At 36.9% G+C, this 23,261-nt stretch overlaps 1 protein-coding gene across 20 annotated transcripts in view; it reads left to right on the top strand.

The window, feature by feature from the left end:
* Positions 1-23,261, top strand: part of LOC105483653 (uncharacterized) — a 134,399-nt gene that overhangs the window by 61,113 nt on the left and 50,025 nt on the right. For 9 of the 20 annotated variants that reach the window (XR_988452.3, XR_988451.3, XR_988448.3 and 6 more), the window contains 5 exons: positions 888-1,033; positions 1,611-1,719; positions 2,330-2,442; positions 3,132-3,318; positions 4,374-4,501. The gene's annotated coding sequence lies outside the window, so the exon portion shown is untranslated. Of the gene's footprint in view, positions 1-887; positions 1,034-1,576; positions 1,720-2,313; positions 2,443-3,131; positions 3,319-4,373; positions 4,502-23,261 lie in introns of all 20 variants that reach the window. The other 11 variants (XM_071071278.1, XM_071071277.1, XM_071071275.1 and 8 more) reach the window with 7 other exon arrangements.

Here is a 23,261-nt window from a genome sequence, read left to right as displayed (position 1 = left end):
TTAACCTGGACCAGTTAGGAAAAGGTATTGAAATTGCATTTTAAAATTGTGCCACCACTGTCTTGTTTAGGAAGAATGACTTGGGTAAAACCAAATGTTGAGTTATCAAGTATTTTGGTACCCATATTCATCATCTGCTGTAAGTGTAAGCATCTTCTCATTCTTATAGATTCTTTGAATTACATTCTAAATGACTACCATGTCAATAGATTAGAACAACAATCATGTCATGCTTTTTTGTTGTCATGGGTCATTTTCATCAAATGTTCAGTAATTTCATTGCACTGTGTAATTAGGTGAAGAAACTCCACCCGAGCGTCCATGGGTCAGCTATGTGGACTCTAGCTGCCAAAGGCGCTTCTCCTTCTGAACAGAGCGCTTTGCTCAGCCAGTGTAGACATGGCCTGATAAACAATGGAACTTCTCCCTTGCGAACTGGAGTTTGGATTGATCTAATTCTTTAACTCAAAAATGTACACAGGTTTGATGTGTGGTTAAAATGCCTGCCTTTTAGTGAAACGAGAGCTTAAATTGACAGTACTGTGAAGAATTCTGTAATTTATAATGAACTCGAAAGGCAGTAGCATTCACTGTTGCAAAAGCTAATCAAGGGACTATCAAATCAAAGTTTTCACATGAGTTTAAATATCTGTGGCAGGGAGGTTGTTCATGCAGATTTTTATCTGTCAGGTCTTAACACTAAACCTGCCAGAGTGCAACATGGTCCTGTCACTTTTAACCAAGATGTCACATATATTGTGGGAAACACACTGCTCTGCATTTTTTCTAGGATTTTACTGGGAAAAGCAAATGCAAAATAAAGTTTTTTGTTGTTGTTGTTTGCTTGTTTTTTTTTTTTTTTTAAACACCGCATTTTTATTTTGCAGATTCTCAGGATGATGGAGTGAGTGATGGAATAGGTTGCCAACTGTAGTTACTCCACTCAGCGCAGAATGGCTGCGGGGAAATATAATCAGACATGCCCAAAGAAGTCTGCTTAGGGTGAAACAAATACCTTTGAGGTTTAAATCAGGTGTGTAAAGAATATTGCAAACAAGATTTGTTTTTTGTTTTTTGTTTTTTTTGCATTTGTGTTTGTCAAGAAAAGTAGAAAGGCTGATGCTTCTTGCCTGTTTTTCCAACTCTTTTAATGCTACAAAATACACCCCAAATTTAACCCATTTTCTCTCCTAGGATTTGATATACCCTATTTACTCCCTTGAAGGTCCTCTATCTCATCAAAACTTTAGATTTTAAAAGCATGACGGTAGATTTTTATATTCAAAAAGATTTTGATTTTGGAGATATTTTAAAATTGGGAATTGAACTCAGATAGGCTTTACCATTTGTCTATTTCCTTAGAAGAATAAATACTATTTACAGTATAGGAGTTAGCTGCCAGAAACCTAAGAAAGTTATGTTCAAATTATTTTTACAAATAGATGTTCACATCACCTTTAAACAGTTGTTAAATGGCTCAGAAAAATCAAGCAAAGTTAACATTTTTTAAAAAATACAAACCACATTTCTTTACAGGATGAGGTTGTGCTTAATAACCTATGCTTAATTCATTCAGAAACTACACGATTTTTGTTGCTATATTTTGTTAGAAAGGAAGGAGAGACTGTTTCTACAGGTGTCATAGAAAAATCAATACTGAGCCAAGGATTATTGGATCCCATAGAACCATGGAGGCGTGGCAGTGAAATTCTCCCAAAGGTGAGTAGGGGCATTGATTTCCCTTCCATGCCTGCAGAAATATGACACAATGAACAGAGGCTAAATTTGGACAGGAAATAAGTCTGATTTGAAACTGTACTGTAAAAAAAATAGTGATACCTTTTTTTCAAACAAATAAATGAGAAAATGTAAGTAGAATTTCAACATATGCATTTTTCTTATTTATTTTCGTAGATTCTTTTCTTTATCCTCTTGAATACTTTTGAAAAATAAACCCCCAAAACTGGACTCCTTGACTGATATTTTATCTGTAATTCAGATCCTATGATTTCCACGTGGAATACTTGCATTATACGATATAAAAGAGTCTCTCTCAAACCTATAACCAAGAATGCAGCAACCCGTCAGTTTCTTTAAAAAAACATATTATCTACATAATCGCAATCACACTTACAGATATGAGCCCATCACTAACCTTCCTTATTTAAGCTATGTATTTTTCTAGCTAATTTGTGCTATAATTTTTAGACACAAACTTGCTTGTTTACATATTTTACAGTTTCTTCTTTGTTTAGATTTCTTAAAGCTAAAAAACTATACATAACATATTGGTTGTTTGACTGCATTGCTTAGCATTCCATCCGTGCAGGCAGACGGTGTTCCTAGGTTTGGAAATATAAATCCCATGGGAAGTCAGCTGAAGAACATTTTATGCATCACTTATCCTGTTACGAGCCCTGTGCTGTTCTGTCTCTCTATAAGGTAAGAGATTTATTGTGAGTTGGCTTCCAGAAGTAGAAAATGTTGTATGCTAATGGATGTTGCTTCAAAGTGGCTTCTGGAGCTCATATAGAAATTGTTTTATAAGCAAAAGAATAATTGGAACAATTCAAGTTACGCACACACGCATGTTCATCTGTCCCCAGGTAGCATTTGGTTGTTCTATCCTGGGATCCACATTCTATAATATTATCTTTCTCATGTGAAGTGAGATGGTAAATTGTTCATTTTTATAATGAATTTGAGCAGAATATAAGATTAAGGAAAATAATTTAGGCCTCAAAGTAGAAAATTGACAAATTACCATCTTGCTTTGTCTGGGATAGATATACTTTGAGTTTTAGTAATTTGTGGGATCAAAAATGGATTATAAGAAAATTAAGCCAGGTGCAGTGACTCATACCTGTAATCCCAGCTACTTGGGAGGCTGAGGCTGGAGGACCCCTTGAGCCCAGGAGTTTGAGGCTGCAGTGAGCTATGATTGTGCCACTATACTCCAGCCTGGGTAGCAGAGACCACATCGCTATAAATAAAATAACATTAAAAGATAGTTAAAATATAAAATGCTGGCACATTCACAGTAATATAGAAACCTTAGTATTTTTTTTCGATTTTTGCTTTCTGCTGACCAGTCAAAAATTCTTACTTTTTTTCTTATTCTGAACTTTCAGACTGGCTGAAACCACAACGATTGTTTGCAATCTGCACTCTAACTTTGGATCACCTAGTTAATACTCTGACTCTGATTATTACCAAAGACAATATTCTCTAAAAGATATTCTCTATAAGAAGGATGCTCCTGCATTATTAATAACATCACAGGGAAAATGCAACATTTTGGATGTCACATCTGATAAGGTGAGATTTTATCATGTCTCATAAGATGTGATTTCATATGATTGTACTTATGACTATCCCAGCCCCATGAAAGTTTTCATTTATCCATTCGGTGTAGAAATCTATAATATAAAGCTTCATATGCAGTTATTTAAACTGTGACCTAAAAGCCAGGCTATTGAATATATTTTGTTTATGTGTAAGTCACATTATTTTTACTGTTTTTTTCTATCCTTTGCATCTTAGAAAAATATGACTCAGTACAGCATACAGCATATTTAAATTAAAATATAAATTGTGTACATCATTATTCTTATGTGGGGAGGGGGGAGGCTGGGAAAGGCATGCTATTCTGTAACCTTGGACAAAATTTGACTTTTGATGTGTGAATTCTTAAATGTGCACAAACCAAAGACAATGGCATACATACTTTGACACGTTCTGAAGTTAAAAGAGGACATGAGGATTGTATGATAAGTGGCAGCCTTGTGTCTACTATTGTAATAATATAATGTCTGCATGAGAAGAAAAAAGTACAAATAACAATGGCGAGATGATGGAGAAGCTGACCATAAGTAAAATTCCAGGTACCTGTTGATGCAATATGAGGATACTAAAATATCTAGCCCTCTATGTATGCTGTATATCCTGTAATCCATCAGAATGGAGGCACTGTCTTCAAGTCCAAAAATATCAGTGTGTTCAACACTGCTACCCTGTATGCTATATTAAAATGTCTCATAATATGTAAAATATATATTATCCATGTCTGAGCAATGTGATATAGTCATTCTCTCTTTGGGTTAAGCATATCTTATGATTTTCCTAAAATGTCGCAAAGATAAGCATCTACTAGATAATTTGTGATTTGTAAATATCATGACTGTCTGAGGGGAAGTGGCAATTAATGGAAGCATAATTATCTTCAATGTGAAGAAGGTCTGGGATGCTGACTTTGGGGAACACAGTGTCTTTGGCTCCTTAGCATTTTCTTGATTTGCTTTGTTGTCGTCCTTCTGGTTCTTTCTGGATCCATCTCTCTTTTGTTTCCATTTGAATCCTCTATTGTATTCCAGTTGGCAGTTAAAGAACAGAAACACAGCAATAAGACTGAGTGGCTACATTTTCCCAGTGCCACCAACTGGGAGTTAAGCTGACTAACATTTTGAAAGCCCAGCCCATTTCATTCACAGCAGGATGGCAGGTAAAAGCATTTCTGTATTAAAGTACACACTTTGTTTCTTCAGGTTCTTGGTCTAATTTCTCTTGTTTGCCAGTTGGGGGGAGAAATGAAAGTAGGTTGGGGATGAAATGCCTGGGGTATTTAATCAAATGCCCAGCAACTCCTGATTATAGGATGCAAAAATTTCACTTTCGAGGATTAATTATGGTGGATTTTTTTCAACCCAAATGGGTGTACCCTTCTCTCCAGCATGTTATGGGGCTACTTTCTACCACTGCCAAAATAGAAGGTAGTAGAAGAATTCCAAGTAGTTTTAATAATAACTCCTGGGTTATTAAAAATTAAATATCTGGGGTAAAAAAAATCCCATTAAATGTACATGTTCGTGAAGTACCTCAAATCATTTTGTTTTACAAAATTTTACATGTCATTATTTGCTCCTACTAGAACAAGAAATTGAGAATAGGTTTCACAGTGTTCTATTAATTTGATTACTGTGTCCTAAGTGGTAAGTATAAACCTCCTTATGTATTTTGTGAAGCTCACTTAATCAAGCAAATATTAAAAAGCACATTATCATATTACTATGCTGATCCTTGACCTTTTGGCTTGTCACTGTCTTGTGTTGGATGTCTTTTTCTCATGTGCATGCAGATGAAGCTTGGGGACAGAAAGAGTGAGGAAAAGCATTAGCCCTGCTCCCTGAATAGTAATGGGCTGTGGAATTGTCTTTTGGGAGGGGATTTCCCCTGGGAACAGTGAAATTGGGATGAATATTATCAGTTTGCATTGACATTGAATGCATTTTTAAGGAAGCTTAGATCACTTTATAAGAGTCATCTTGGATGGGTGAATGCAATACACAGTTGCAGTAGGAAGACTAAAGTTCTGAGATGGGTCAGATGACAGTGATAATATCATAACTCATTTTATGAATGAATCAAAAAGTTCCTCAGCTAGTGCCCACATACTCATATATTGAAATAAATTTTACAAAGCCTCTTCTTTCCCTGGAGTCTGCACATGCGCCATCTTACCATGGAATATAAACCTGCTTTGCCTGGTTTTATATTCTATGACCATCCTGTAGATATTTCTTATCAGATTAGATCAACAGTTAACAGAGAGTACAGTGGAAAAGTAAAATAACATTTTCAAAGTTTTAGCAAGAAAAATATGAGTAATTAAATATGAATGCATGTGCATGTTATGACTGTACCTAGGATCTTTTCAAGGGCTTGAGGTCCCTCTGTCTCAGTAATTAGACGAATTCTGTAGCCAGTTTGGCCTTAACCTGACAAAGATTTTCTATTTATAAATGTCCTTTGGGTCCATGAGGAATTTTGGACACTCATTTATTTTCTAAAGAGAGGTTCAAAATCAATAAGTTCAAAATATTTCAAAGTTGCAATGCACTTCTCTGTTTAAGTATAGCAGCACTGCCATGGATATAACCAAAATCATTCAGATGCTGAACAGGGCAACTCCATGGCACTCTGGTACACTAAATTACCCTCTCATTGTCTAATAACATGAGGCCTTTACATTTGTTTAGTGCTTTCTGGTTTTCAAAACCCTTTCCCAAGATAGTCATGAATGAGGACAAAATTTAGAGAGGTAGGGCACAAGGATGATTTTTTTTTTTGCATTTCTTTTTCTAACTTGTTAAATGAAAAATGCTAGAGAATAAAATGTGTTTTGTTTTTTAATCAAAGAAACACATACAATGTGAATTAGAGCATAATTGTCATGGTGAGGAGAAGGGAAAGGAGGCAGTCACCCTTCAGCTACTGTGGTTTGTAGGGGTCCACTATGCTATGTTAATAAGTTTACAGCTCAAAAGAAGGCTGTACCATTTCTCTCTAATGTGACATAAAGTTAACAGACCCCTTGAACAGATATGTCTTTAAATATGAAGATCAGTGATCCATGGTTCAGGTCAAATACCTGCTCACACATACTTACTGAGCATACTAGTCCAAATTTTTCAACAAAGTAATAATACAAATAGAGGAGGGGAGAGAACAAGGACTCCTTGGGTCTAGGGGTGTTTCCCCAAGCAAGTTTCAAGCAAAACCATTTATAATTGGAAGCTTTGTGATTTAGCTTAGAAATTCACTCTATTCTGTTATGATTATTTTACTATTTTTAGAAGTTTTAATAATAAGGGGCTTTGGCTTCCTTGCTACGGGAATCTAGAATATTGATGTATGTATGAATGTGGGTAATATGATGAAAATATTACCACTTAAGTTTGATGCACAAATATGGTGGTTGAACCAGAATTGGACCGGTTCGCATTCCTGCTCTACCACTTATTAGCTGTATAAACAGTGTCTAAACTCGCTTCTTCACCTACAAAATGAGGAAAGTAAAGGAAAGTAGTCATACCCATCCCCAGAGTGGTTGTAAAGATTAAACAGGATAATGAATATAAAGCCTATGTTAAGAGGTTGATGAGTCTTAGCAATGATCTTTAATATTGTTGTTATTTATTGCCTGTCTTTGCATGTATACACATATCCTCTATATACGGTTTTTCTGTATTCATTATGATTCAAAAAATGTTGCCTAAAATTACCTAATAAAAATATTAAAGAAAATTGTGTCAGGTGATCGTGGTAACTACAGAAACTGGGAAAAACGTGAAAAGGCAATACCTTCCGTCAGCATTACCAGCCTTTCTTGAGAAGGTACACTCTCTCCTTATTTGCTCTGTCTGTTTTTCTCTACTGCTAAGACCTCCTTTCAATAAGGACCTGAAATTCATCCACACAAAGATCTAGATGATTGAGAACATTTGAGGTGCTGCCCTTGTGAAGGTCACTGACCTCTTATTAAGGGTCAGATACTAAGTTGACGAGGTTTCAGGCATCGGTAGCAGCTGGAGACATTTGTTTGACAGTGTGATCTACCCCTTGCCTTCAGGAGCTCTCCTCAGAGTGGTAATGGTTAAGTGGGCCAACAGGTAAGGTTAGTTCTGCTGCTGAAGGTGCCTGCTGGGGCTCTCTATGGGGTTTGTCTGACATCCTCAAAGGCTACCTCTGTCTCTAAGCCTAGGGCCATTTAGGAATGTCTGTCAGCTTTTTCAATTTTTTTTTTCTTTTCTCCCATTTATATCTGTGGGTTTTATATCTAGTTATACCTTAAACACAACTGTAATCCTTTGAACCTTTTTTCCTAATATTCTTTATTTTTGGATATCCATCAATTGTTTTTTTTTTCTATCCACATCCCATCCATATTCTCATTCTTGGCTGTCCATTGTATTTCTTTCAGAGATCTGTATTCATAATTTAAAGTGTTTCACATATCTGACTATTTTTCTGAGACAGTCTCCTGAAATACTCTTTTTTAAAATGTAACTTGTTTCACCTGTATTTTCTGTACCCATATTTTGGGATTTGAATGATTGCGTTCAAGTTTAAGGTATGCCTTCACTAGGAATGTATGCTTAGAAAACCATTTAATTTCTCAGCTGAGTTTATCAGAGGTAGAAATAGAAGACTCTGCCCATAGTATTGTAAAAATCAAATCAAATCAAAGTGTTTTGTAAACTCTAAAATGATGTAGAGGTTTTTATGTTTTCTTCTTTTTCTTTTCTTTTTTTATTTTGAGACAGAATCTCACTCTATTGCCCAGCACAGTCTTGGCTTACTGCAGCTTCCACCTCCCAGGTTCAAGCAACTCTCCTTCCTCAGCCTCCCGAGTAGCTGGGATTACAGGTGTACAACACCACTCCTGGCTAATTTTTGTATTTTTGTAGAGACAAGATTTCACCACGTTGGCCAGGCTGGTTTTGAACTCCTGACCTTGGGTGATCTGCCTGCCGTGGCCTCCCAAAGTGTTGGAATTACAGGCGTGAGTCATCATGCCCGGCCTATGTCTTCTTTTTACTTATTACAGCTAGCCCCTCATGCATGTTTTTAAAAAGATGGGCATGAAGAGACACATGATGTTTAATAATTTGTGAAAGAAGTGATAGGATGATCTCTCTTTTGACATTTTTCCCCATTACCTGAAAGAACTATTCTGTGCATTCCTATGATATGGCTGTCAATTGCCTTCTCCCAGCATTATATAATTCAGCACAGAGAGGAGAATTTTCTCAGATGTAAGTGTAAGAGAAGAAACTTCTGCTGGTAAACAGAAGCAGCCTGTCCCGCTGCTTTGGGTCACATCCACAAACTGTTTCTCAAAGGGTTCAGATCCTTTTTGAGAACATCAGTCATGGATTCATGAGCATCAGTCCATGATTCATGGACTGAAATCAGGAGGCACGAGTGCTTCAGGATCCTCTACACAAATGAGGGATGATACAAGTTAATATTTATCGAGGAGATACTATGCATAAGACACTTCAAATAATAATGACTGCTGACTTGAGGTTTTTGCTAGACACTGCATAGGCACTGAACTACAGATTTTATCCAAGTTATTTGATCCTTAAACCACTCAGTGATGCTGGGATTATTACATCCACTTAACAGTTGAGGAAACTGAGGGTCATCTGACACCAAAGCCAATATTTATTGGATTTTCCCCCAGGATCCTGAGATGCAGATATTATGATGTTCATTTTGCAGCTAGAGCCATTGGGACACAGAGTGTTTCAGTAACTTGTCCACATAGCTCTATGTGGAAGAGCTGCAATCCCAATCAGGTCGGCCTGACCCTAAACACTCCACTGCACTAACTTGCTGAATATTTCTAATCTTGGGAAGAATCTTCCTTTTAGTTTTCTTTTAATTAACAATCACTTATGGGTTGACACTTTCATAAGATAGAATACAATTGAATTACTAGAAAAATAAAATTAAAACCCAGACATACAAAACAGAAACTCAATTTTCTATTATTAGATTCAACAAACATAAAATTGCTCTGCCACTTTGCTGTAGGTGTTTCTAAATGATTGCTCACAATGTCTGTGCCTATTTTGTGGTGGACCAGTAACAAAACTGCTGGACTCAGCAGCCAGCCACAGACGAGACTTTGAGAAGCACTTGTCTAGGACTGTGGAATATGACCTAGCTGAAGATAAGTCGATTTCCTTATTCATTAGCAGAAGTCTTGTAGGCATGGATTTAATTTCAATATTTACCAGTAAGGCCTTGGATAATACCCAGGTAGGAAATAGACTAAAACACAGTTAAACGTTAAAAGTCATTGCCCCTACTTTTTGTGCTTTTTTATCTAGGGAAAGTTAAATGGAATGTCTTAACAATATACCCACAGGAATTAAATTAATTTTGTGTGGAATACATATTTGAAGGCCTACTGTCTTGTAACCTACATAACTGAGAAATGTAGACCATTGTAAATTAGCTTATTTGATAAAAAAGGTATACTACTATATTGCAGGTATATTACTTTTTCTCCAGAGGACAGACTCACTGTTGTGTTGATTAATTAACATTCTCACCCACTGTATCCAAGTAGGTTACAGGAATTAAAACGTGCAGGATGCAAAGCCAGAAAAGCAAACATTTCTGGTTAGTTCCCACAGTGACACTATAGAAATGCTTGTCACCTGCCTCTCCTTGCTGGGCAGAGCAAGTTAGCTCAGCATTGGTCCCCTTTTCAGCATTTGTCAAAGCAGATCTTAGAATGGCCATGAAAAATAGCTGGTTAGTGTCATTCAGGGGAGAACAGGGACTATAGCACGTACCTGTCTCTACCCCTTGAGAAATATCCACAGAAAATAGATGGGAGAACAAGTCTTAATAAATAGACAATGCAAAAGTTGTTATTTTTGTGCTTATTTGGCAATATTATGTGCCAGACTTCAAGACAAAACATAGTTTATCTTGTTTCCTGGCCCACGCCCTCAAAGCACATTACTGCTGTTTGGAATGCCGCACTAAGTCAGTATTAGTAGGAGTTACGATTAGCAATGATTGGACTTTAACTTCAAGGAAGAGGTACTAGATTAGAAGATCTCTTTGGACCAATCATTGCGTTATATGTGTTGTAGTCATGTCAATGTAGGACTTTTTCTGCAATCAGTGAGGTAAAAATAACGGCAGAAAGTAGAAAGAATCCTTGTTTGTCCTATAATGGTGCCTTTCTTGGCCATTAAATTGGTGACCTTAGTGTTCTGAAGTTCAACTGAAACTCCTTCATTCTTGTTCTTAAGCAATGCTTTGTCTTGGTGTAAAATCTATTATTTAAATGTAATGTAACAATTCATGCACTGATTATTCATTTATGGAGTGCACACTTATGTACCAGGTCCTGTGGGAGATTGCTAGATCTTGGAGATAAAACTCTGAATACTTGATTTTGCCCTCAAGAAGTTTCCACCTTGGTTGTGGAGGCACACAGAGGCAGAGATTGAAAATATTGTAGCATCTGCTGTAATAAATGTTTTTTTTTTTTTGAGACAATCTCATTCTGCCACCAGGCTGCAGTACAGTGGTGCAATTACAGCTCACTGCAGTCTCCACCTTCTGAGCTCAAGCAATCCTCCCACCTCAGCCTCCCGAGTAGCTCAGACAACAAGCACGTGCCACTATGCCTGACTAATTTTTCTTTGATTTTTAATAGAGACGAGGTCTCACTAAGTGCCTAGATTGGTTTCAAACTTCTGGGCTCAAACGATCCACCCATCTGAGCCTCCCACAGTGCTGGGATTCCAGGCGTGAGCCGCTGTGGAGGCTCTATGAATGCAGAACTGACAAGCTCTGGCTGTCAAGTCAGGAAGTGCTTCACAAAATAGTTGACATCTAGCCTAGATAAGGAAAAATAAATAAGAGTTCTAAATGTAGTAATGGTAAACACTTATATTGATATTTTTGTAAGAGTTCTAAATGTAGTAATGGTAAACACTTATATTGATATTTTTGTACAATGTGACCTCCTTGGGCTCTTTTTATTCATGACCTATGTTCTTGGGAGTCTTAGTCTCCCGATAGAGCACCTGTTTTCATGGAATCTTTTCATGTTGTTTCTCTGCTTCTCCGTGTCATGTTCCTTGTGTCTGGGCAATAGCTAAAAGTTAGTGTGGCTAAAAGCAAATTTTGTTTATGCTTTCCATCTCTCTCCACTGCCTGTCTTTACCATATTGATTGCCAGCAGCTTCCTTCTAGTTTCAAAAACTTAGCATCTGGTGATTATTTTTATTTCCTTCTCCTATAACAAAATTCATCAGGAGTTAACAGGCTCTCAACTTTTAAACAGGACTTTAGCCTTGCCTGCCAGGATCTGCAATAAAAGGCACACCTAAATAGTATTTAATTTTTTTAAATGACAGCTTATACTGACTCAATTTTAGCTGCATGAACTTTGACCACATGGAGACTTTTGTTTGAAAAAATTAAAATGGGTAAATTATAGGGAGATTAGAGAATTTTAAAAACACTCCCTTTCTATTATTGTGTATTTTTCTAAAATTCTAGGAAAAGAAAAGGTGGGATGCTTCTAAAAAAAAATAAGCACTTTGAGGACTAATGACTGTAACCATGCACTGCTAACTGGCAAACCAGACGAAGTCCACAGAGAAAAAAGATAATGGTTAAGAATGGGAAAAATTCCCCAAGTGAGCCAAATAGGCCTCCTCATGATGTCTGGCTGCAGATTAGACATTGGTGAATCCACCCAAACTTGGAGTCATTAATAAATGCCAATGCTACAGTAAATGTCAGCTAAAGTGTGAAGGGAGCAAATCCCTGCATGCCTCAAGAAAGTGGAAAAAGTTCATCTCAGATCTTATTTTTGTAGAGACACACTTTCTATTCCCATGTAGAATATTGCAGTTCAGACATGGATAATGACTAATGCATCTTAAGATGCTCACAGTCACTGCTTGATAAATATACGTCACTATTCATTTATTAAGAAAGACCAATTAAAACATTTTTTTTCTTTTTTTCTGAGACAGCATCTCGTTGTGTCACCCAGGCTGGAGAGCAATGGTGCCATCTCATCTCACTGCAACCTCTGCCTCCCAGATTCAAGCGATTCTCAGTCATGTGCCACCATGCCCTGCTAATTTTTGTATTTTTAGTAGAGATGGGTTTTCACTATGTTAGCCAGGCGGTCTCGAACTCCTAGCCTCAAGTGATGGCTCACTCCTGTAACCCTGGCACTCTGGGAGGCCAAGACAGGCAGATCACTTGAGGTCAGGAGTTGGAGACCAGCCTGGCCAACATGAAAAACCCCCATTTCTACTGAAAATACAAAAATTAGCCAGGCCTGGTAGCACACACCTATAGTCCCAGATACTTGGGAGGCTGAGGCAGGAAAATCACTTGAACCTGGGAGGCAGAGGTTGCAGAGAGGAGAGAGTGCTTCATTTTTTTTTTTTTTTTTTTTTGAGACGGAGTCTCGCTCTGTCACCCAGGCTGGAGTGCAGTGGCTGGATCTCAGCTCACTGCAAGCTCCGCCTCCCGGGTTCACGCCATTCTCCTGCCTCAGCCTCCCGAGTAGCTGGGACTACAGGCGCCCGCCACCTCGCCCGGCTAGTTTTTTGTATTTTTTAGTAGAGACGGGGTTTCACCGTGTTAACCAGGATGGTCTCGATCTCCTGACCTTGTGATCCGCCCGTCTCGGCCTCCCAAAGTGCTGGGATTACAGGCTTGAGCCACCGCGCCCGGCCGAGAGAGTGCTTCAGTGCACTTCAACCTGGGTGACAGAGTAAGACTTCATTTAAAAAAAAAAAAGAAAAAGAATGCACAGATGCACAAATTTTAATGAATAGGTTTAATCTAAATCTTAAATACTAGGTTTCCTAAAATGTGTTTCTTATTTTATGTCAGTATTTTCATCATAATATTACAATATTGTCTTAAAAGCATTCTCAGCTCAGTGATCTTCACGTGTAAAGAGTATGATACCGTAAAACCTTACCTTTTACTTTTCGGCTTTTGTATTACCAGTAAAGAGGGATTCTGAGAATTGTATTTATTTTTGTGAACATGAAGAAAAAAGGAGTTCCTAGAAAAGTTAGATTTGCCTAAAGGGATCACTTACATTTATTTTAAATATTTGTTTTCACTATACCTTGGCTATTCCAATGCATATGGTTTCAGACTTCAGTTTGTTTTATAACAAGGATATGAGGATAGGGAAAATGAGTGATTTCTCCTTGTGCATTGCTCTACTGAGTTCTAGCCTTTGGACACATAGAAAATGACTGTTGGACTTTCTCTGTCTGATTAGAGAAGGAAATAGTAAAAGAAGTAATATAAAAAGGATTATCTTCCTGGAAACCTTGGTCATCCCTGTTAGAGAGTCTCTCATTTTAATCTTCATGTTATGTTCCCTTTTATTTCACTTTGCTAGTCATGGCTTATGAAAGATTTTAATTGAAAAATATTTGATTCTTATTTTCTCTCTGGGATTTATACTTTGAAATAAGTGAAATTTAGTGTCTGGCATGCAACTTATTCAGAAGTGACTAAAGCAAAATCAATATAATGGTTTTTCTTAAGGTACTTGCAAGAGCAATTAGAAAAATATTAGTAGTTAACTCATTATGCTTACAGAATCACAAATGAGCATCAAAACAGTTCTGATTTAAGAATGTCTGGGTAATCAATGATGAATGCCAGTCTCGTCAAATGAGTGGCTGCTTGAAAAGAATTTGGGTTTTGACAAAACTTTAAGCAAAAATTGACAGCAGCATAGGGCTCTGTTTAGATCTCTGGCATGGTAGTGCACTGGCAGATGCTTGGTTCTGACAACAAAGACTGAACAGGTTGACAGTGAAAACTGAGTAACATTTGTCTTCTGCAGTAATGAATTCTCACTGTGAATCACAAGTGGTTTCTTTCATGTAAACCATAAATGTAAATGGTGGCAAAGCCATGTATTACACGTTTTACTAGCTTCAGTCATTCTTATCCATTAACTCACAAAATGTATTTATCTGCTATTGCATATTAATAATAGTGTGGATGGTACACAGGTGGCTTCTGTTTTACTAAGATCACTTTTATTTTTCCACAGCTTTCAATATAATCCAAATACGATTTTAGAATTGAGTTTAACTTTTGATATAACTGCCATGACAGAGTGCTTAAAATGAATTTAAGATGTCAACTTATAAAATTCTTGTTACGAAAAAAATTCAGAATTTCAATTTGTACATTTTCAGATGGGATGGAAAGAAAGTATGGCCAGATCTTAATACCTAAAAACCAGTTTATTATCTTATACATTGCCAAGAGGATAAATATGCAATAAATGTACTACATGCATGTGTGAACATTTAAAATATTTATTGACTTCTGTATAAATGAGGTCAATTAATTATTCTAAAAACCCATATATTTTAATAAAAGTAGTCATTATAACTATTGTAAGTACATGTAATGATACATTACACTTTTAATATGTAAACCAGATAGGTAGATTGAAAAATAGAAACATTCATGACCACATTAGATTTTCTATTATAGTACAATTAAAAGGCGTTTATTAGCTATCAAGCTATCTTTTTAACTGTCTGAATTTATAACATAATTAAAACTTTATAGAATGGCTCAAAACTCTACTATTTTTATGACTGATTTATCTAATTCATAAAACTAATCTGTATTTAACATGAGAGACATATCGAAATCAAAATAATGGTGAACTGCTTTTCCTATGTGAAATTCCATAATTATTTTTCAGCAATTAATATACTTATCAAAAATATTAGTCAATATGAACTGATAAACTCTTATATTCCAGGCACTGTGCTAGGCTCAAAGATAGAGATGAATGAGATAAATTATCTGTCTTTTAGGACATTGTCAAGTTGGGATAAGAGGAAAAATCCATAAATTGCCAGACAAAGTAAAGAAAATTTAGTGTCAGTAAATCCCTATGCGGTAAATGGGAAACGTGTCATCTAAAAAAGATGACATTTAAGCTGATTGCTGAAGCATGCAGATTGAAGACATTAGGGGAATCTTTTTTGTTTTTTGTTTTTGTTTTTGTTTTTGTTTTGATATGTAGTCTTGCTCTGTCACCCAGGGTGGAGTGCAATAGCACAATCTCTGCTCACCGCAACCTCTGCCTCCTGTGTTCAAGCCATTCTCCTGCCTCAGCCTCCTGAGTAGCTGGGATTACAGGCATGCACCACCACTCCCGGCTAATTTTTGTATTTTTAGTAGAGATGGGGTTTAACTATGTTGGCCAGGCTGGTCTTGAACTCCTGACCTCATGATCCGCCCACCTTAGCCTCCCAAAGTGCTGGGATTACAGGCGTGAGCCACTGCGCCCAGCCAGATGAATCGTTCTAAGCAGAGAAAATAACACCTGCAAAAGTATGCCATAGTTATGTTGGGAATTTCAATATGGTGGAGCTCTGAGTGTACATGTATGTGAGGAAAAGGAGGTAAACAAGGAGTTAGAAAAATGTAATGAGACCAGGTGGTGATGAATTTTGAATATAAAGCAAAGAAATCTGGATTTTTAATCCTGTAGGTAATAGCTGACCAAGGTATATGATTACATGTCTGCTTTTTAAACAGCCTTATGATTTGAAATGCTGTGTTGTTATTTCTTTTTTTTTTTTTTTTTAAGATGGCTAACTCTGCCAACCATAGACAAATATACATACTGGCATGGGCAGAAAGAAGAGAGGAACTGTTAGAAAGATTTTATTATTTTCCAGCCCCCAAAATAATGAGGTGATTTTAGGCATAGTAATGAGAATGAGGAAGACAGGCTAGATTCAATAAACATTTTTGAGTTAATATCCACAGATGTTAGTGACCAGTTGATGAGATGGAGCAGAGAGAGTGAGAAGTTAATGACTGCAGTGAATGTTCTGGTTGAAAGTACCACAATGGATGGTAGTGCCACTATGACTTATACCAGAAGTAGGCCAATTTAATAGGGCTAGAGAGGGCGATAAATAGTGTTTAAAATGCCTCTAAGAAATCCTGGTGGAGATCTCCAGAGGTTAGTAATATTAACATGGAACTCAAAAGGCTGTGACTGTTTCATTCTCATTTTGTGTGTCTTGAGATAGACGAGTGTTGAATGTAGGAAGTAGTATTTGTGAGGCTGTAGAACTTCTTTTTTCTCAACATCTAACCTGGGAGAATGAATGAAAGCATGGAAGAACATTGCAGCTGGGCACTTGGCAAGCCAGCTCACATTAAAAGGAGGTATAGAATGGAAGAGCCTGTCAAAGGAGACAAAATGAAGCAAGTGACACTCAGACCAGAGTGGCCCTATGGAAACGAAGGCAAAAATGGTTTTGAGCAGAAGAAACTCAGTGGTATCAAATTTCACAAAGTTGCCAAATAGCATAAAGACAGGTTGGAGTAGTATCAGACTTTTGTTGGAAAAAATGTTTATGATTACCTCAGAAAGAGTGAATTAGTGGGAATGTAAGTTATAATGGATGGATTAATGAATATGACTTGAGGAAGTTCAGAGGCAGCAATGGTAAGAAGGGAAATAAGATATTATTATGATCAAAGGAAGGCTTTCAAGAAAGTGAGAGAGTTGAGCACATTAGAAGGAAAAGATGTTTATAATGAAAGAAAAGAAGAGAAACACTAATGAAGCAACTCCTTGGGGAGGTGGCAAAGAGTGCAAGCTAGTGCTGTGGAGAGAAAAATGTATACCTCCCTCCTCCAAGACTGGAGGAAAGAAGCTAAGTATGATTGTCAACTGGTAAAATGAGATTTCCTCTTCCTGGGGTCTTTTATTCTTTCGGAAGGAGGAGACAAGGTGGTCAGCTGAGAGTGGACAGAAGGAGAATGTAGAGATTTGTAATAGCTGGTTTGAAGACTAGGACAGGAGCTGAGCAGATGCAAGTGAAGGAATTTCTGAGAAGCAGTGAGATGCCAAGTTAAGACTGGAAACCATCCCCTTATACTGGCATCAGTCTGCCCAGGGTGTAACTTTTTTTTTTTTTTTTAGCATCTTTGAGTAACTTCAGAGCAGTAGAGGAAATCCATTGATTAATTTACCCAGAGTAGGAGATTAATCCAGGAATTTAACAGAAGGACAGGAGGCCAAAATACAAATGTCTGAAAGTAGTAATGTAGTAAGGTGGAAACTAGACAGTCAAGAATTACAATATTGCTTCTGCTTTTTACTGTAATCTTGGAGGTTTAGGCAGAAAGGCTTAATTTATTCTGAGGCAGCTTTAAAGGAAGACAAATATTTAGACAGAATTCAGCTTCCCTTTTTACTAGATTCATCATTGTGGAAGACAGCATAAATGGAGGAAACCTAGACTCACTGGCTTAATTTTCTTGAGTTTTTATAGTAAAATGAGTTCTCAGAAAATTTGTCCTTTGACTAGGATTTTAACCAGGAGACCGTTGTTACTTTGCTTCAACAGCTGTCTGTGTTACTGCTTTCATTCTCCCCTGCATTCTAGTTAGAATGGAATAATAAAAGATTGACCTCTGGAAAGGGAACATTATCAATTTATTTATAAAGATTTCACCATAGGCATACAGCTGATACTTGAGTTCCTCTGATCTGTTGATGTCTTAAGTCAAACCTTTAATTTAATGTTATTGAAATCTGTTGAAGTCTGCCTTCAAGTATAAAAAGCTTTTTCGTTAATTTGTTGTATGGGATATGGCGTAGTGGACTATATACTGAACTTGCAGGCCAGGTTCTGCCCTCAGCCACTTAAAAGTCCAAATACGTCACTTTATATTTTAGGGCCTCAATGTAATTAGCATAAAAATAACCTCTTTCCTCTGAGGATGAGACAAAGAGCCTGCCTCATAGGAGAAATCACCTTATAATAAAATTCCCTTAGATGGACAACTGAGTTCTACATTCTCTCCTTCTCTCTCTTTCCCCCTCTCTCTCCCTCCCCTGACCCTTCTCCTCCCCTCTCATGCTGAATAAAGTCAGAATATTCTGGAGACAAACACAAGTAAGATCAAACATTACCTCCTTGTCCCTCACTCCAGTCCCCAGTACAGGACTCCTAGATTGATGGAGGTGCACCTCTGTCTTCCTAGTGCAAATGTAACTCATTCAATTATACAGCCAGTCAACAAATATATATTGAATGTCTGTTGTGTGATAGGTGTTTTTTCGGGTGATGGTGACATCAGGAAACCAATTCTCTGTAATACTACTTTTATTTCACTGTGTTAAAATTTTATGCTCATTTTTATGACTTCCCCACTAGACTATAGCTACGTGGGGAAAGAATTGTGCCTTATTTCCTTAGATCTCAATGGTCTAGCACAATGTTTGACACATAGAGGGTGGTCAATAAAAGACTGCTGGATAAGTTGATTATTAGCTAATAGATTAATATACATGTACACTCATTTATACTCTGAGATTTATAAGAGAGGAAGTATTTATGGAAGACATAGTAAGTATCTGCTATGTTTAATTCAAAGAAATACATTTAATTAACTTGATTTGTTCTGTGACCTTAGAAATGAAGCAAATTAGGATTTTAGAAAAAGTTACAGTTAAATTTCTCTGAGAAGCATTTTCTGAGGTGCCAACAACAGATAAAGGCATAGAAAAATCCTATTCGTAAAAACCAGAGGGTCAGGTTAAGCCGACAGAGAAAATAAGATCTTTGGTTTTCATTGTTAGATCTAATAAGTGATTTCCATGAGTCACTTATTTATTTTGTAATTGAGCAAGTAATAAAATGAATTTCGCATCCACAGCTTTGTTACAAATGAAGATGGACCATTATGTGCTCTTAATTAATTCAAAAGGAAATTTTCATGATAGTTTAAAAAATTGGTACAGTGTATGTTCATAATGCTATTATTCAAAGAGGTGATTATCCAGTTCCTCACAGTAGAATCTTAGTTATTCTATTTGAAAGGAATATTTTCACCAAATTGCCAAATTCTTCAATTCATTGATCAAAGTTGCCGTAATCTTTGATGACCTGGGGCGTTACTTCCTGAAGCCCAGTAGGTGAAACAAACATTTGTCTTGCATGTTCACTCTATGTGACATCCACCAAAATAGTCAAAAATTTAAAACAATTCAATTAGTCACTAGTCTATTTTGACCCATTCCCACCAATCAGCTAGATAGGCTGAATGTTATTTTCCAGTCACTTTTTTTTTTTAAGTTGAACTGAGTAGTTGATTTGTCATTGTGGAAACGCAGTTTATTCACATGGAGTCCATAATTGGGATCTTGTTTCTCCTCTCTGGAATCTTTTTATTGTTTTTTATTTCATCAATTTCTGCAGCCATAGTTACGAAAATCCAAAATTTGACTTACATTTTGAAGTTGAAATTTGTGTTATTATTTTTGTTTGATACTGGAGCAGAGGAGGGAAATTACCTCAGGGAAAATGTTTGTTTAGTGGGCAATTATAATAAACTCTCTGGGAAATTGTACTTTTTTTTTTTTTTTTTTTTTTTGAGATGAAGTCTCGCTCTGTCACCCAGGCTGGAGTGCACTGGCACAATCTCTGCTCACTGCAACCTCTGTCTCCCAGGTTCAGGCGATTCTCCTGCCTCAGCCTCCCAAGTAGCTGGGACTACAGACATGTGCCACTACATGCTGCTGATTTTTGTACTTTTAGTAGACATGGGGTTTCACCATGTTGGCCAGGTTGGTCTTGAACTCCTGACTGCAAGTGATCCACCTGCCTTGGCCTTCCAAAGTGTGTGAGTCACCATGGCCTGTACTTCTCTTTATTAGAGCAAATACAAATTACTCCAGAGGGTTTCTCTTTAGAAATTTCTTGTCATTTTTTCCTTTCATGTTATCTTTCAATTTTCTAAAAAGAAATGCATGAGATAGTGAAAGGAATATAGGGTTTGAATTCCGAAGTATCTAATTTTGAATCCTGGCCCTGGAATTTGCTTTTCATGTGACCCACAGCAAGTTATTAATCTTACTATGCCTCAATTGCTGCATGTAGGAAATGGTAAGTACTATTTTGAAGAGTAAATGAAATAACTAATTGCAGCAGGATTAAAAGTGGAATGATTGACCTATAGAGGTGTTTACTTTGTGGTTGAAACTATGGGGTATGACAGTGGCAAAATGACTGTGCCCATTAAGTCTCATAGGCTAACTAGGGCCGTTACTTTATAGCCCCTTTTATACATACACCTTCATGTATATACCTGTTGGTATAGTTTTAGCTATTGGAAACACTCAATCTAAACCAACAAGACAATATTCAATAGTTATAAAGCCCTATATGGTTTCTGTATTTTAAAAATTAGTTTCATGAATAGAGAATGGAAGGGCTCTGACTTGTCAAAAATACAAATAAGCAAAGATCCAGCAGCTTTAATGGACCGATTTATTCCTATACTCATTTCTAAATATTTATTTATTGAGTTGAGTGCCTACTATGTGCTCGATGTTGAAGATGGAGAGAGTCAACAAAACAGACCAGAACTTCTGCCTTCATAGAGCTTCTCTTCTAGTGTTAACCTATAAATTTAACTCTAAATAAATCTGATGAAGCTGTTGTGAGAGAGAGAGAGAGAGAAAGAGGGAATTAGCTCTTATATTACCCATATAGACGCAGTTTCCAACTACAGTAAATTAGAACTGTAATGAGTTTTATTTTTATTTTGAACACACCCATATTCTTATGTTTATTTTTGGTGATGTAAATCAAAAGGGGTATGGATAAATTGGAGTGTCTGGGGAGCATAACACCGTGAATTTTTCTGAAAACCATGTGCTATGGTAAATGGTGTGCTATGGGAAGTGGGTGAAGGAACTAGATAGGTTATGTCCAGAAAAGAACAGGGTCAGGAGAAATGATAGCTGACCTTGAGCAGTGAAGAGCTGATTCAAAGGAAAGGCAACAGGTGGAGTTTACTTTTTTTTTTTTTTTTGAGACGGAGTCTTGCTCTGTTGCCCAGGCTGGAGTGCAGTGGCCGGATCTCGGCTCACTGCAAACTCCGCCTCCCGGGTTCCCGCCATTCTCCTGCCTCAGCCTCCCGAGTAGCTGGGACTACAGGCGCCCGCCACCTCGCCCGGCTAGTTTTTTTTTTTTGTATTTTTTAGTGGAGACGGGGTTTCACCATGTTAGCCCATGTTGGGATGGTCTCGATCTCCTGACCTCGTGATCCGCCCGTCTCGGCCTCCCAAAGTGCTGGGATTACAGGCTTGAGCCACCGCGCCCGGCCGGAGTTTACATTTTTGCACTGTAGGTCTGGAACCAAAGAGTGGTAGTTTTTTATGATGTAGATGTTAGCTCAAGACAGAACTTTCCAATTAGAAGGGTTATTCTTAAATAAGAGGTTGTCAAGGAGCAAGAGGTCACCAGCTTTCTCTTTCCAGACGGTAACTCAGCAGTAACTGGAATTACAGGGCAAGAGTCAAGTCTGGGTAAGAGATTAGAAAAGTGTGCTTTGGATTCTATGATTCTGAAACACCATTCTTGCTCTGTCATTAATTACTGCAATAATTCATAGCCCAGGAAAGCTCAGAGGCAACATATTTTCAGATGACAATATCCCTATGGGTTTCTGACCTTTAAGATTTCTTAGAATTTTGCAATTCCATAATTATGTCTGTACCTGGAAAATTCTGTAGGAAAAGACAATGAAGCTTTTCTTACTTGTCAACCATCTTCAAGAAATGTTTTCCGAGCGTATGGATTTCACTTTTGTTTTCCAAAATAGTGATTGGAGATTTGCCTGTTTAAATCCCCCCAATTTTTGGCCAGGATTGAAAATGACAGGTTATTCTAATGCCCAAATATTAATTTCTATGCCATATCTGTATATATCATTGGCCAATCTTCTGTAAATTTTCTGGATTTCGATTAGTTTGTCCTGAACTGTTGACAAGCAAAATTTATCTAACAATTCATTGCATTAAATGCCTGTTCATTCTTGGAAAGTATATTGATTTTTTTTTTCTTAGCAAAGTGACAAATACCATTTTCATGACAATAATAGAGATTGATTACATTTTATGGAACACAGAGTAAGAGCTGATCTTAGTGAGACAACCTTGGGGCTTATAAAAGTGAAAAAATCATTTGAATTAATAATGAAGTTAATGAATTCATCTGTTGCTAATGAAATAGAAGTATTTAGAGAAAAATGAAAAGTTCTGCTGCTACACAAACGCTGTCAAGAATTAAGACCAATTTCAGTACTTCCGAGGTGCTGGTTTTGTGAAACCATTTTTTGTGTGTGTGTGAAACCTTTTAAAAAGTTAATACTCATTGTTTTCAAAGCTAAAGCTATGATATTGATCTCTGGCTTACCTAAGCATGCTTTGTGATAGTAATTATATTGAAAGACATTTTTCAATTAACTTAGGACAAAAGTAAATCATGATCAATGAAAACTAAATTTGAACTATTAAGAAGTCTATGGGGAGTAGTCTATGTTTCTGATATGATTTATGCTCTAAAATTTCACTAGTTTCCTTTTCCCTCTTAACTTTTTATAGTTAGGCCTAAACTAAACCAAATGTTCATATGCTTTATTATTCTTCCTTGCTTCTCAGTATCACTTTCCTTATAACCTAAAAAGCATTATTAAAAATAAAAGAACAAAAAATCTGCACATCTATTATAATCTGAATGTATGTTTTTAGAGAATAGAAATAAGAAACAGAGATGTTGAAGTAAGTTGTGGCAGACGTGGAAGACAATGCATGTCTAAAGTACAGAATTACTTTCTCTGAAAACTCTTTAAAACAAGAAAACCGTTTCATGTCTGTTCAGGGACCTTGCCAATTTCTTCATCTTTCATCCCCATCGCCTTAGCATTGTACCAAACATAGTATCAAGCACGTAGTAGGAGCTCAATAATAATTGTTAAGTGAATAAATATGTTTTCCCAATGGGGAAAAGCAATAAAAATCATCATAGCAATCAATGTTT

The sequence above is a fragment of the Macaca nemestrina genome, chromosome 10, assembly GCF_043159975.1.
Source record: "Macaca nemestrina isolate mMacNem1 chromosome 10, mMacNem.hap1, whole genome shotgun sequence".
Taxonomy (NCBI): Eukaryota; Metazoa; Chordata; class Mammalia; order Primates; family Cercopithecidae; genus Macaca; species Macaca nemestrina.
Note: the sequence above shows the minus strand (reverse complement) of the source record. Positions and strands in the feature narration are given on the sequence as shown.